We start from the raw sequence: 15,711 nt of genomic DNA on the forward strand, positions 1-15,711 counted from the left end.
ATTGTTGTTACTATTACAACAACATTCTTTCCTTTACAGGTTACTTTTGCAGACTTCAGTTAATATTTTCCATGAAGGAAAGTGGTTTGATTGCTTAGAGTTCATTTGTCAAAGTACAGGTGGGGTGACAGATGATGGTGTCAAAATGAAATTTAACAATGTCTCCTGCTCAGTGTGCTGGGTATCGACTTAAGGTAATTCAGAACACAAGCTTGAAAGGAAAATATTTCATACTTTCATGTGCCCTGTGACAAAAGGAAAACATACATACACAATAAATTATTGCCATGCTCTGCAGTTCCTATCATATTTTATTTTAATAAACACATTCTTAAAATGTAGTTAACAGGTTTTTCCATTTCTTAACCAGCCATCAGCAACTCATGTTCTTTCTCAAAAAGGATTGTTTCAGTATACTTTATTCATTTGTTTGGACAATTTGTTTTGCTAAAGCATACTTCAAAGCTACAGTAACTTTTTGTTGTTGTTGATTAAATCTTTAATCATCTGTGTGTGTCTGCTGTAAAATGTTTTGTTATGCCATTTCATTGTATTGGTTCCTTTTATCATGTTGAGACAGTATTAACTCAGCAACAGAAATTCAATGACAAAGAGGTACATTCAGGAGACTGCAGGCAAGATTGGTGTATGCTGGAATAAAATGGCTTAAGAAAGGAGTTCTCAGGTTTTATTTTTTTTTCTCTTGTTAAATTCTGTTTTGTTTTTTTCCCTTTTCACTTCTCCTAAATACAATTGAATTGAGTCTTAATTAGTTATGTACTTGTCTCAATGTAAGTAAACATATTCATGAACTGTAATTCTGTAGCAGCATTAGTAGGCTGTTATTAAGAAGTAATGTGGCAGTGCAAAGAACCAGCTCACATCCTATTTTAAATATCAGCAATATGATTGCAGCATCACATGAAATGAACAGATTTTTGTTTTTCTTTAAAGAAAATCTTTAGAAATGCTTCTGTGATAAAATGATCTTAAATGATCATGACAATATTTGGTTACCAACACATGCAGTCAGTATAATAATACTGGGAACGTTATCCTCTTGGAAAACAAGAGGACAGTGTTAGAAAAAGATCAGGTGGGTGTCTTTAAAAGGTGGGAAGGGAATGGATATGTATGGAAGGTCCAAGTGGACCCTAAGATCATGAAAGGAAAATAATGAGGAGTGAAAGGTGTAAATGAAAAATTCCAGGGAAAGAGCCTGAACTTGAAGCTAATTTAAATTTGAATTTCAGCACAGTATGTGAAATAAAATACTCAGATTTTGAGTTAGAGAACTGGTACTGTGCTTGGCAGTACGAGTAATAAACCAATTGCCCGTTTACGGGAAATAGGAAAGTTTGCAAATAATCAACGCATAAACTGCATGAAGTTTTTGTGGGATTTGTAGAAGGAATAGCTAAATTCCATCTGAATAAAAATAATTAAAGAATCCATCTTAAAATCATTGTTTGAGACCTGATTTAAATAGCTGTTCTGCTCTTGAACATATTGCCTATCCAAACTGTATTCAAGCTATTTTAGTAGGGCAAAGTAAGTGAAGTAGCATTATTCTCATTGTCAAAATTCCTTTTCAGTTCCTTAACTTACTTGCTAACTTCACTTAATTTCCATATTTAACAGAATGAAGAACTGATTTAATTTTGTTCAGGAAAAATAAAAAATAAATAAAAAATTGGTCTTCTGAGTACATTGAATAGTATTCAGTTGACTCTATTCCATGAGCAGTGCAGCTGGAAATACAGTCTATTTGCTTGTGTGTAGAGTTTTGAATTATACTTCTCCTATGGAGATTTTCTCAAAAATTGTATTTATTTATTTCCCTTATAGTGGATCCTGTCTAATGTCCAGGGTCAGTTACATCTATGGAATCAGAAAAGTGATAATTGGTAATAACGATGCCAGAATGTTATTAGGTTTATTAAGTCTCTATTTGGCATTTCCACTGCTGAAATTCAGCATATTGTGTTATCTTGATAAGAACCTGTATTTCAGAAGTGTTGCTTGGTACTGGGTATACATGTGGATGAGTTGAAGGTTTTTTTGTTTTTTTTCTTCCATTTTTTTCAGATGTTTATGGTTTTTCAAATAAATATTATCAAATCCGTGTATTATTAACAATTTAAAAAATGGCTTATTAAGAATGAATTTGAAACTTTTCTGAATGTTGACAGGACAAAGGATCAAAATAGAAGAAAATAAACAGATCTTTGTGTTTTAAATGATGTTCTGCATCAGACCGAGTTAGAAATAAACAAACAAAAAACATTCTAAAAGCTTAATTTTCAGTCTAGCCCACACATAGCAGGCACTGCAATGTGTTTATGTATATTTTGGGCTTTTGTCCCATATGTTAAATAGGAAAAATGAAATATGGGCTCTGGAGTCAAATGGTCAGGTTTGTCACAGATTTGTTTACTTCTGAGTTGTCTTGCTTTTTGGTTTTAATCAGATGCTTAATGTGACTTACAGAAGTCATTTTTGTAAATGAACATTGTATAATTACACAGAACACTACACAAATTTATTAACTTGATCCTTTGAAGCAGTGGCCAAAAGGTTAGTGCGTGAAGGGAGTTAAAGGAAACCAGTGATACTAACAAGTAATTATTTTATATCTCTCAGTTTTGCATGGTAACCTTGAGCTTGCATCCTCCCACTAGAATTATCATTTAGAAGGGAAAAGAAAGGATAAAAAAAAAAAAAAAAAGAAAGAAATTGTAGAGGAATCAGAGTGAGGTATTAACACACTGAGTAAAATATATGGCTGCAACGCCTTTCTCCCCCATCCACAATCAATTGGATTCTTTTAGTTTAATATTTACTTGCTAAGATGAGATGCTAGTCTGCATGGTGATAAACAGTCTGCTACTGGCATCTGAAGGTGACCTGTCAGTTCATATGGACAAATCTCCTGCTTACTGAAATGTACAAAATAAATCATTAAAGCAGGCAGGTGCTCATTCCCAGATTTAAATCACCATAGATTTATGATTTGAATTAATGCTTCATTTGGTCATAGAAATAGATGCTGAGACAAATGATATGCAGTGGTTGGGGCTTCCATACTGTAGCCATCCTAATATTGATTACTGCGATGTCTGTGCAATCTCTTGTTTATATCAAGTACTGTCTTGTGACAGCTTGGCTGATATGAGCTACATTGCAGATAAGGAGGAAAAATGTCCTGGGTTCTCTTTAGTGGCAATTCTACATACAATAGGCAGGATAGATAAATTAATGTTTTTGTGTTTAAAAAATGAATTCCGTATGGCATCAAACAAAATGCATTGTCTCTAAGATTATGCTACTGTATTGTTTTTAATTGTAGAGTTAAAAGAAAGAGAGCGACAAGGTCAAACTTTAAATTTCATTTAAGAGGTTCTGCTCTTTGCCATATTAACATCTTACAGTGTTATTAGGATCAGTCACATATTTACCATCTGATACTCCAAAGTTATGGATAGGTAGAGCTGCTCAATTATTTCCTTGCAGCTTAAGTACTTACTGCCCTGCTATCATACTTCATTAACCTGCGGCCACAAAAGATAGAAGCCTTTAAATGTAAATGTGTTTAAAGCTCTTTCTGTGAGCTAGGCTTTGCGTTCTATAACATGGTAGGAAGTGAAGAACTGTCTCCATACTTCCCAGGCATTTTATATAATGAAAACCCTGTGCATAGTGTTTAGTGAATACTCCAAGGATTTGTAAAGGCCTTTGCCACTTGCTAAAATCTGACTCATAAAACTCGTAAACAACTATCAACAATAGTAAATTACTTGCTTAGTAGGAAATGAGTTCATATCTATTCAAATTGTGATCTCAAAACAGATGTCCTAAGAAAATGTCATTGTTTAAATTACATTCATGCAAAAAAAAATGCTATTATTTCTTTAAGGAAGTGAAGCAATCGTGAAGACTTTGGTGTTCTCAGTTTCTAAACACAGTTAGGAAATACAAAGCAAGATTTTACACTTGGCTAACATGTTAATCCATAAACAAACACCAAATGTGCTGAAAATTAAGAGGTGTTCTTGACATGTTAGATTTCCTGTTCACCCTCCTTTCTTTGTAATATTTAAAATTATAATTATGAGACGTGTCTAAGATTTCCTGTGATGTGTTGGTCAAAAGTAATGATGGTTGCTTTTTTTTTTTTTTTTTCTTTTTTTCTTTTTTTTTTTTTAATCCAGAATCAGAGATAAAATGATTTAGGTTAAATTATTTTTCTCCAGTGACCTTGCCCAATAATAGAACAGTACAACATGCAGTCATTTCCTTTTTCTAAACACACATGTCTATTTTGAAGGAAAGAATTACTTTTATGGTTTCAGGAAAAACTCTTGGAGACCTTGAAAAAGCAAATAAAAGGAAACAGAGAATGCAGGCCACTGAGCACAGCTCTGCAGTTGCACATCTGATTCTCTGCCTTGGCAATGTTAATGAACCTCAAATCCTCCCTATAATTAGATGAGGGAATTGCTTATATTTTCAAACAGATGATGCTGCTATAATGAAACGATTGACAGGGAACTTAAGAGTGTCTACAGTAGTCATTTGGTTTCCATTTTTTTCGCTTTTCTTTTCTTTTCTCTCTCTCTCTTTTTTTTTTTTTTTTTTTTTTTTTAAGTGTAAAAAGAAGATTGGCTGTAGATACAGGTCCTGGGAGAGGTAGTAATTTACACAGAATGCTATGACAGGTGTCTTTGTATAGCACAGAAATACAATAGAAGAGAGAGGAATGATGGGCAGGTACAGCAATTTTTGGGGAGGGGGTGTCCTGTGCTTATTCTGCCTGGGTTCTTTAAAAGGGGCCGAGACTCAAGAGATGGATCCGGATTGAGTGCACAGCTGTAACTGCTGATGAGCTAATTGCTCCTTATCTCTCAGTCCCATTCATCTTCATTTTTTACCAATTACTGAGAATTATCTGTGTTCTCAGTTGGATATGAGAGTTAATCCTTTTTGGTTAAGCTGGCAGTACTGTGAGCAGATTCCAAATCATAGGGTGAAAAAGCCAGAGCAAGCTTGTTCTAAAACTCTCTCCAGTTCAATGACAGTATCACTCGTACGTAAGATTTTTTCTTTTATTTAACAGAACACAAATTTTACTTTTTTTTTTTTTTTTCTACTTTAGTACAATTATTAATGTTTGATTTTCTCTTAATGTGAGCTGAATGTGTGTTCACATCCACTAGGTGGATGAATGTGCCTTTTTTTCCTAAAACTATTACAAAAGTAAAAATACGATAGATAACAAGTTCACGCTGAAAATATTTTTGCAGTATTTCAGTGCTCAGTGTATGACATAATTCTTTAAAATACAAGTCTGTGTCTGGAATTTTGACAGCATAGGACAGAAGACAAATGCTTGTCAGTGACAGGTATCTACTTTTGTAAACTTTGAGATCTATGCATGGAAAGTATCATCTAGCTGATAAGAAAGGCATAATTATACAGCCTTAAGGACAAATGTGATACGCTGAACACACAGCATTTCAAACTAAAGGAGTGCTTTCATAAAGCTATGTTTTGGGAATGTATAGAACAGCAGAATCTGATCACTGAGGTGTAGCTGTGTCACTAAACTTTGTTTAAAGATTTTGCTTGTCTTCATGATAGCATGGGAAAAAAATCTTGAATTTTGTGGCTAAATGTAACACTAATCTGACAGTGGAGTTCATAATTTTGCTTCCCTAGCCTTTAATTGTGATTGTTAAATTTGCTAAACAAGGCAATGGATTGGATGTTATGAACAGAACATCAGTTAGTTATTTAAGGGAATTACTAGCAAAGATTCAGTCTCTCCTGTTGGACAGTCAGTTGTGTTATGATGATGAGAACTCATCTATATTAAATTCTCACTATGGGATTCATTTAAATGAATGTATGCATTTGCATCTGAGTTTGTCATTTTAGACTCCCCTTAGATTCGACAGAAGGGAATAAAAATTGTAGGGGTGATCCAAAAGTGGGTGGCAAACACAGGTCAGATAAATTGCACATTAAAATTGCTTACTTAGTTTAAAAACTAGTAAGGTGTAGTTCTGTAAAGAATAACTGAGTTTCATGTGCAGCTGCTTAATATTTTTTTGTAAAAGATTTTAATAAGTTAACAGATTTTTCCCAAGACAGAGGCACAGTAGTGATGAAATAGTAGTGAGCCTGAGACAGGTGAGATGGTGTTCACCCAGAAAATAAACACTCTCTCAAGTTTGTTCTGGTTCTACATCAATCCTAAAAAGAGTGTTTTTACCAGTGCAAGATGTACTGGGAGAGCACGCTTCTAAATCCACAGAAGTGGAAGTTTAGTACATGACATTTGTGTCTTGGATCTGCAGTGCAGCTGTATGAGGTTCATCAAAGTGGTTAATTAGATCTTGTCATCAAAATTTAAAAAAAAAAAAAAAAAAAAGCCTATTTATGTTACTGAATCACACTTACTTTATTTTACCTTATTCCATGCAAAATAATTCCACGTGGATAAATAGTTAAATAATTTAATTTTCAATTTGACTTTTTTCAGTATATGTTTTATTTTTAAAGCCATTTTCTTTTGGACAGGGCCTTGTGTGAGAATAATGCAGTTTTTCCACTTTCATTCAGTTTTGTTTCATCATTATTTGAATAAATAATGAATAAGCATGATATTATGAAAGTGCTATATTAAGAAACCTAAGCTTAATGCACACTGTATTTTGCTGAGTGGTTAATGATAGTTTGTCTTTCCTGTGTTATATACTTGTAAACATGCTACGTTATGCAGCAAAAATCTCTGTATAGAGAGATAAATATATAGTTCTTCTTTTAATTCAGACTTAGCACAGAAGACCAACAAAAGCTTCTTTCATGTTTGTAACAGTATGTGAGAAATTAAAAATGTGTTGCCTTTCTTACTGTAATGTGCCAGTATTACATGAAGTAGGTAATACCTCATTTGAGGCTTAAAGTAACTTAATAAAGATAAATCCTGCAGAATTTTGCTTAATCAAGATATCCTGGAGAAAAGTACATATAAGGTCTCCTTCCTAGAGACAAAAGCTGCAGTTTTCGCACATACAATATCTAACTATGCTGAAGTACCTACTGCGGTGTCTGTTTTCAGGGGAACATTATGTTTTTCAGAGTTTCTTCTGGTAGCTGGGAAGGGCAACTGTAGTGTCTAAGTCATGCATCCACAGTAAGAAGTATTTAGAAAGTATTTAGTATTTAGAAAGGCTGCAACTGTTATTAAAAACTCCATCTTAAAGACCTTTCCCAATCAGCGGTGTGTCAGCTATATCTATGTATGCTTACAGAGCCCTTGCCTCAGAGTTTGCTCCAAGTCTTACAGCTTCAACTTTTTGCAGTCAGGAAATCCATTAGCATATCTTTCTGACAAAGCAGATAACTGAAGGCCACACTGCTGTAAAATCTAGAATGTAAAACAGTAGCATCTTGTATATTAAATAAATGAATATACACAGGAGGGGGTAGCCAAATAAGGGGATGGTACAGGCCTGTAGAGAGGCAGGCAGTTTATTCTAGAGCTTAGAATTTCTTCTTGCTTCTCTCAGCTAATTACGTGACAATTCAGCTAAAGCACTGTGTCTGCTCAGGTTAAAACTGGCAGAATGGGCCATCTTATTTGTTGTTTGTAGCCTAGTTCTTGACTACCAAGACTCTGTTCCTGTCTGACAACTCAAAATACTAGAATAAAATGAATATGTACTTCTGTAGAAAACTTGCTCTTATTTTTCTACCTGTAGGGCTTTTCTGTTCAAGCCAAGGAGGCTTCTTGAGCTCTTATAAATCCAGCTTTTGAACAACCTCCTACAGTCTCTTACGTTGTGGAAGCAGTTTATTCATTTCTTTGAACCTAGCCCTTTGTGTGTGGGATAGCATTGTCTTTTTGCATTAGGAAAGGAAAAACGTCTGAATTCAACACTTGCAAAGTGCAGCACAGTGACTTTCTGTTGAGAAGACAGTTGTTGCACAACTGACCGGTTGTGTATCTTAATTGTATACATGCTCAAAAAAGAAAGTCTAGTAATATAATACACAGCCAATAATAACTTGAAAAATCTCTGCATATTTTTGACAGTGAAGTTGGAGACAATGGGAATACTTGGTGGACTAAACAGGAGGGGACAGAAAGGATTTTAATATGGTTTTCTTTAACAGCAGGTCATAATCGAAACACAGACCCTTACATTTATTCAGTGCTGAGAGAATTACTAGTTTGATAACGACTAGGAATGTTGTTATTAAAACAGTATGTGCAGTTCATTTTCAACAGTTTTGAATTAGAGTCTGCACTAATGAAACGGATACGGTTTCTTTCACAAAGGGCAGATCTGTTAGTTAATATAGCTGCAGCAGTGCCTTGTGGACCATGCCTTTAGCTCTATTTGTATTTCACAGCATGATAAGCAAAGAGTGTTGATTTTCAAGGATCCTGCTGATGAAAGGTAATGGCATTATTACATCTTTATCTCAAAAACAGAACTGCATGGTAAATGATTATTTTTTATCCCCTCCCCCAATTCCTTTTTGGTTGCTGTTACACCACAAAAGATTTCTTGGTTAGAATCCTTTTTTATTTCTTTGAATCATTTTAGCCTTGGAAATGATATGTTATTATTTAATGTCTGCACAGCAAGCCTGAGAGCACCTAATAGCGAATGGATTGGAAGTGAAGTGCCTCCTGCTCACAGATATGGATCGGCTCAGTCACACGCTGTACCAGCTGTCATCTCAGCCATACTGCTGTGATTTAATTAGTCTGTTTATGTCCTTTCTAATAATATTTCCATCTCTATGAAAGGGCAAATGCGACAGGGAGTTTTTTTCCTCTCTGGTTCTGCAGACTGAGGAATGTGGCCTACATCTGATATGCTGAAATGCAGGATTGAATCACTATTCCTGTCACTTCAAGCTGTTGATAAACTGTTTAGCCAAGAAGCATGCTTACTTCCTTGGGGTCATCTATGGGCTAGGGGCCCAAAATCTGCATAAGGGACAAAAAGAGGAAGACTAAAGATGGTGTTTTTCTTTTCAAGCGATCAAGGCACATTATGCAATGAGCTTCCAAAAATGTTGATTATTTTAAAAGAGATTATTCCTCTGAGTTGTAAGAATTGTTTTGTTAGGATTTGAAGAAGTAAGTTAGTTATACTTTTAATGTGTTAGTTTTGAGAACACTGCAGCTCACGTTGGGTCATCAGTGTATTTTTGAAAATTCTGTACAGAATTACATACATATGGATTTGTTATTTTCTTCTGATTCTGTTCATACTCACCAAAATGGTGCCAGCTTTATTAAAAAATCACTGACAATATTGTCCTATGTCCTCCCATACATTTCTGTTGCAGGACTTCTAGAAAAACTCCTGGAAATGCTACATCATAGAAAATTCTTGTCAGGCCATTGTCAGGCCATTTCCTTCAGGTCGCGGGTTGTTCAAATTTGCATGTTCTTTATAGCCCCTCCCTGCCTGTCACTCCTAATAAAACTCCTAATAAGTGACAATATTTGATTTTTTCTTGATTGTTACTAACAATGAAGGAGACTATCTTCTGTTTCTGTCTGATGAAAGAGAAGAAGGCAGTCATTGCAATAGGAAAGCACTTTTTGGCATTTCCCAGCATGAGGTTTTGTAGGCTATTGAGAAGGAGGCAGATATGTCAAGTTATTGGGACAAGCTGTCCAGGGAAATGGCCTGGGACAGTAGCTCTTTTGATCTCTTTACTGCTGTGGATTTTCCCTGTTCATTTTGACTATTTCCTGCTCTCTGATGTGCCTGTCAGTGACACAATCCTGTATTCAGGTCTCTTTGGAAGAGGAAGACCCCAAAATGCCTCTCCTTTTTCCTTTGAGATAAAGATTTTTGATATGAGTATGGTGTGTTGCAGATTTTGATGCTGCCACTGCCATTGACTTTCATTGAAACTGGAGATCCAAATTGTGCATGCTGCATTCCAGAAAGGAGAGCAAGCTTTCTGGACATTCATATCCTTTAAGTTTTTCTCCTGAGCCATTTTAGAGGAGGCTTGCCTAAAAAAGTATATTTCTAGTACACTGGACTTTCCATGACTTACAATTACTTAGATTTAGATTACATTTCAATGTTTCCTGAATCTTTTCCTAATGTACAGTGAGTAAATTGATCTGAGGAACAACCAGAATTACCATTTACAGAAAGAAAAATGCTATTTTGAATGTTGCTCTTGTTTCTCTCCATTTTCAAGGCAAGAGAGGCCTACTCCAGAATAGCTCATATAACTATGAAATCAAGGCACTTTGGGCTCTTGGATGTTATGCAGTATTTAATGTCATAATCTATACAAAAGTAAGTGTTTTTGCTGTCAGTGCAGTTTCCACTTCTCCAAGGCCTTCCTAAACATTAGGGTAGAGCACCTTTGTTAGCAACTCCAGTCACATCTCAGATTTCATAATGCTGCCTTATCTCAACAATCAGACAAGAATGTGTTACCGATGTAGAGACGCGAATGGCTGTACTTATCATTACACAGCTATGGAGTGAATTGAGAACAACAACAAAGCCCACAAAACTTTTGAGTGTGCAGTCAGACATGGATCAAGAGGAAAAATGTTTAATACGCTGATCCTCGGTGTTTTATAGTAACATTTTTAGCTCAATGCATAAACAATGCTGATTAAGTTATCTTGACAGAAATATTTTGATGACAGCAAACAAACTTACCAGTAAGCATTTGACAGCATTATTTATTAATATGATAAATGAATTGTGAGATGTGTGATTGTGTGATGATGCATTCATTTAGTTGTTCCTTTTTTTTCTTTTGCTAATCTCTGTCATGTTGGATTTATAAATGGAACTGAGTGACCTTTGAAACTGTGATGGAAATGAAGAGATAAACACAACTTGAAAGGACAAACCAATTAATATAAATGTGTTACACATAAAGAACTGATTTCAATCAATTGCTATCTATGTAAACCTTTGGGCACTTAGCTGAATGAAACAGAGAAAACAGATTATGTGGCATAGGGACAAAATGCACATTTAACTCTTTTGTATGTAATAAGGATATTATCCAAAGTGTGTGTAACACAACAGAAAGGCCTAGGTGCATTCTTTGCTGTGCTACACTGTTAAGTTCCTGTCCTTAAAGATAATCTTTTTCTAGTAATCAGAAAGTCCTACTGATGATGTTCTTTATTTCATTTTTATATTACTTCTGTATTTTGATGAATAATAGTAACTTCAATTTCATGTTTACTCTTTTCAGCACTTAAAATTGAACTTCGGAAATGCTCATACACTCACATATCCCAATCCAGGAATTTCTAAATAGAGTATTCATTTCTTCTACAGTTGCCTTGTAATGATGAGAACATTTATCACCCTGAAATCAATACAGATGTCTTGGGCATTGTTGTTTAAGAAAATTACAGCATCTCTCTCAGCTTTATTTATTTATTTATTTCTGAAGAATGAACCTTTTGTTATACGCATTTTGAACTGCCTGCGCATATTGTTCTCTTTACAGGCTTAATTAGAGAGTATGATCAATTTAATATAAAGGTTTCAAAATATCGCCATTGATGCACAACAAGGAGGGGAAAAAAAAAAAAAAAAAGAAAAAAAAAATGAGAAATACAGAGTTGACATTTTAAAACACTTGCATTTGAAAGACTTTCACTACTAATTGATTTTTAAAAGAGTTCTTTGGAAAAGTGAACTCAGAAATGTTTGGAAATGCCTTGGCAGCATGCCAGAACATACAGTACAAAGCATAACTAGAGAGTTTCAGAGGGCTTACTATGGCAGAGTTGATATGTACTCTGCTTTGCATGATCTGATTTGATATTCCAGCAGTATATAGCGTAGATATATATAAGCTGTGTATTTTCAGTGTTTTTTGGACACTTTTAAGTGATCAGTTAGCACAAGGCAGGAAGTTTTCTGCTGCCACAGACAAGGTGGTAAGATTAGCTATTCTGTGACAAGCTATAATAATGAACTGGTATTAATTTCATTTTCTTATGTGGCATTTTGGGAATATTTGTCTGCTAATAGTATTTTCTAGAATGGACTGGTTTGGACAAAGTCTGTCATTTCTGTTTGTATCTGTTAAGAATTAACAGTTTATTTCTGAGTGAAAGAAGGACAGATTGTATCTTATATTCTGAGATTGTTTTCTTTAAATTACCCTATAGCTCACTATATATGACACAGCCTACTCTAAAACATTTTAGAGTTCTTCATTAGTTGACTGAAGTTGAAACAAATATCCCTTCCCTTTTCTGTTTTTGTGGAGTGTGCACTTTGAAAACCTACATAGACAGTTGAAATATTAATGGAAATGACATCCATTTTATTTTGGAAGACCAAATGATAACGGGTAACACTGACCAAAAGCAATTACTTTAAAAGGATACTGCTAAGTATCTGAGAAAAATGATTCCTTTGACTAGTTGTTTGTCAGGCCCTGTGTGGTTTTTATTGATTGCTCTTGAATATATAGCCCCCATGATTGAAAACACTGCTGGTAATGTCCTTCTTTTTATTGTGCTGAGAGTATCTTATTGAGAATAATAATAAATTTATACAGAAAACAAGTACACATTAGAACTTTAAATTAGCCAAAAACAGCCTATAGATTACCAATGATGTTAATTTTCTAACACATCTCCTTCTTTAAAACTGGTATTTAGAATTAGATGAGAAAAAAATAATGCCTTAGAAGTTATTTATTAAGTTGTCCATTAGTACTACTACTACTACTACTACTACTACTATTGTTATTATTATTATTATTATTATTGTTATTGTTATTATTATTATTGTTGTTGTTGTTGTTGTTGTTGTGTGATTTTCCCCCCTACTTTGTACCTGATAGCTTCTGTGGAGCTTTCTAATTCATTTCTGCTGTATATGTATTAAGTTTGAAATGAGTCATACATAGGAGTTTAGCTGGTGCCATTTCTTATAGGTGAATTCCATGAAGCTAACTGTTTTTAGCCCACAATAGAAGCTTTCATCTTAGTGTGAGTGGCTAGCAGCTTAAAATGCCATCAGACTATTCAAAGAGACACTCAATTAGGATGCTCAAGTGAATGAAGACAGACATGGGATTTAAGCAGCAGGTGTTATTAACTTAACACTGTAAAGCTTCTGAAACACAGAAAATCTTCCTAGGTTCCTCAGCTATACCCATCCACCAGAGGATTCAGTACATTCTCAATTTGTTGTAGGATTCAGTTTTTTAAAGTCTTTGTGCCTCTCCCTTTTCCTCCTTCTCATAGCAAGGCAAAAGTTAACAAATGGAGACTTATGTGCCTTATACAGATGCAAAAGTTCGCTGTAAAAATTCAGTGTTTCATTTATTGCTGTGAAAAATCCTTAATGACTCCAGTAATAATGACTCCAGTTCAGTCAATTCTTAGACATTCTTAGGAAAAAAAAGAAAAAAAAAAACACCAACCTACAATCCATAGCTCCCATGCCCTACTTGCATGTACAAAGTGTGATAGATGCATATAGGAAGCAGGTAGATGAAAGATTCAGATAGAAAATGATATGTCCAATGGGTCAGATTAGCAGTCAGAGATGCAGGGGAGCAAGACGAGCTGGAAGAGAAATCCATGTCTTTAGCATGTACAGACTGAACTAGTTTTTCATCCTATGCACAATGAGCTAAAAGCAGATGATGTTATAGATTACGTCTGCAAGCTCTGTGAAACGCACCATAGTCTCATTGTCCATTCTGTCCAGGATAGTGATGTTAAGTATGTGGCATATGTAAGGTCGCTGTTATACAGATTGAGCAACTATGCTTTCATTGGTGTATCACTCATATATCAGATTGGACTCCTTGTTATATAAATGAAGTCTTAATGGGATGACAAGGCATAAAGTCGAAAGCATCAAATCCAGAATGGATGTTTAATAATCAGTGACAGTGATGGTGGTATGTTGTTGGAGAAGACCTAAAATAATAGAAAAGGGAAAGATTTATCAGGGTGGGAAAGTGCCTGCTAGCTAAGTATGCTTTTGAATATACTTCTCATTTTGTTTTGTGACTGGCAAGCTGTTCTGTCTTACTGCTGCTGCTGCAACATTCAGATGGAGATGTACACACAGCAGGCTGAGGCTCTGGTCATCTGTCTTTTGTTTATCTTCATATGGAAAAGCTGATTTGCCAAATTACCAGATGTGAATGTCTGGGTATGAAGCTAAGCTTGCTTTATTTGTATTTTCCGCATTTCTTTATGGCCAGTACTAAAATGTGATCTCACCTAGAATTAAATTTTTGATGTGATTTTCTGAGCCCATACATTACTGAGTACTCCTTTACAATGTCACCGCCCACTTCCTGTTTTGTTGCAGTTTGATATCATTTTTACAGTGTTCTGTTTCCGCTCTTGTCTCCCTTCATCATTCCTTGATAGTTACTTTGGAAAAATAGTATGCTTTCCTATTGTAGTGGTGAGGACAGCTGTTGGATTACCAGATGAGTTCGGTTAGAGCAAAGCCTGGTACTCTCAATGCCACAGGATTTTCTACTTTCAATTTTGAAGGAAAATTTGTTCTTAAAGCTGCATTCACAGCTGCAGTACAGCTGTATTGTCTTCTGGAGCAAGGAGCAAGGACAAAAAATGTCAAACCTGAAGTCCATTTTAGGTAGATGGAATAGTGAATGTAGTGCAAGCTTGATGCACTGAAGAGTGATGCAAGTGGGACACTAAAAGGTGGAGAGCCCGGATGTAAGTTTTCTTCTGTGCTGGTATCAGGATAGAAGATGATTTGTGTAGTGCTATTTTAGAGGCTGTTATTGCCAAATTATCTGGGGAACACAGAGAAAAATATAATTCAGGATTTACTGTTAAAAATAGCCATCAATTTTTTGTGAGTGATATTCACTGCTATGAGTCATTGCTGAATATGTTTGTGCGGGAGTGGGAAAGTGGGGCTGAAGAGTATTTTAGAGACAATAATGAATTAATGTTGCCATGGATTTTGTAACTGCTACCTCAGAATTTAAGAGTTGTCACCATGGAGTTAGGTCAGTTGTGCTGCAGAATATGTAAAGACCCCATCCTGTAGTGACCTGCTGCAGTGTAAGTTGGCTTTAGGGTGTTTGGATTTTAGATAGTAGTGGTAGTAGTAATATTTTGTTTAATAGCTAGGGGCCACAGTCAGATTGCATTACTGCTTCTGTCCAGATGAAGGGGAAGTAATGGTAAAGTTAAGCAAGGAGCGAATTCATAGAAATGTAAGAAACAGTGTGATGTAATTTATAACAAAGCATTTGTAGAAGGGTCACCTTAGACACGAGAGGAATCAACAAACCTTTCAAAAGTCCCGAGCTGAAAACTGTATTCAGTTAAGCAGCGAGGAAACATTGACTGTCCCCAAAACAAAAACTTTAACAGTTCATTCATATTTGGGTAAAAATATTCTGTTTCCTATTCAAATGATGAGAAAGGTTTTGTTTTCACATGCAACTTAGTGAATGCACACTTAAATTATATTCTTATAACTTGGGAAATTATTGTAAAGGGTCATTCCCTTTTCATACTATAAATTTATAAAAAAAAAATAAATAAATGGGAATTAATAAAATATTATCTAGATAATGTGCAGGAGTGGTAACAGTGATATATAACTCTTTTTTTTTTTTTTTTAATTGTTATTTTAGGTTTTTTAGAAAATATGTACT

At 34.9% G+C, this 15,711-nt stretch overlaps 1 protein-coding gene across 7 annotated transcripts in view; it reads left to right on the forward strand.

Moving 5' to 3' along the window:
- DACH1 (dachshund family transcription factor 1) overlaps positions 1 to 15,711 on the forward strand; it is a 351,137-nt gene that overhangs the window by 184,009 nt on the left and 151,417 nt on the right. The gene's annotated exons all lie outside the window — the stretch shown is intronic.

Source organism: Coturnix japonica, chromosome 1 (assembly GCF_001577835.2).
Source record: "Coturnix japonica isolate 7356 chromosome 1, Coturnix japonica 2.1, whole genome shotgun sequence".
NCBI lineage: Eukaryota > Metazoa > Chordata > Aves > Galliformes > Phasianidae > Coturnix > Coturnix japonica.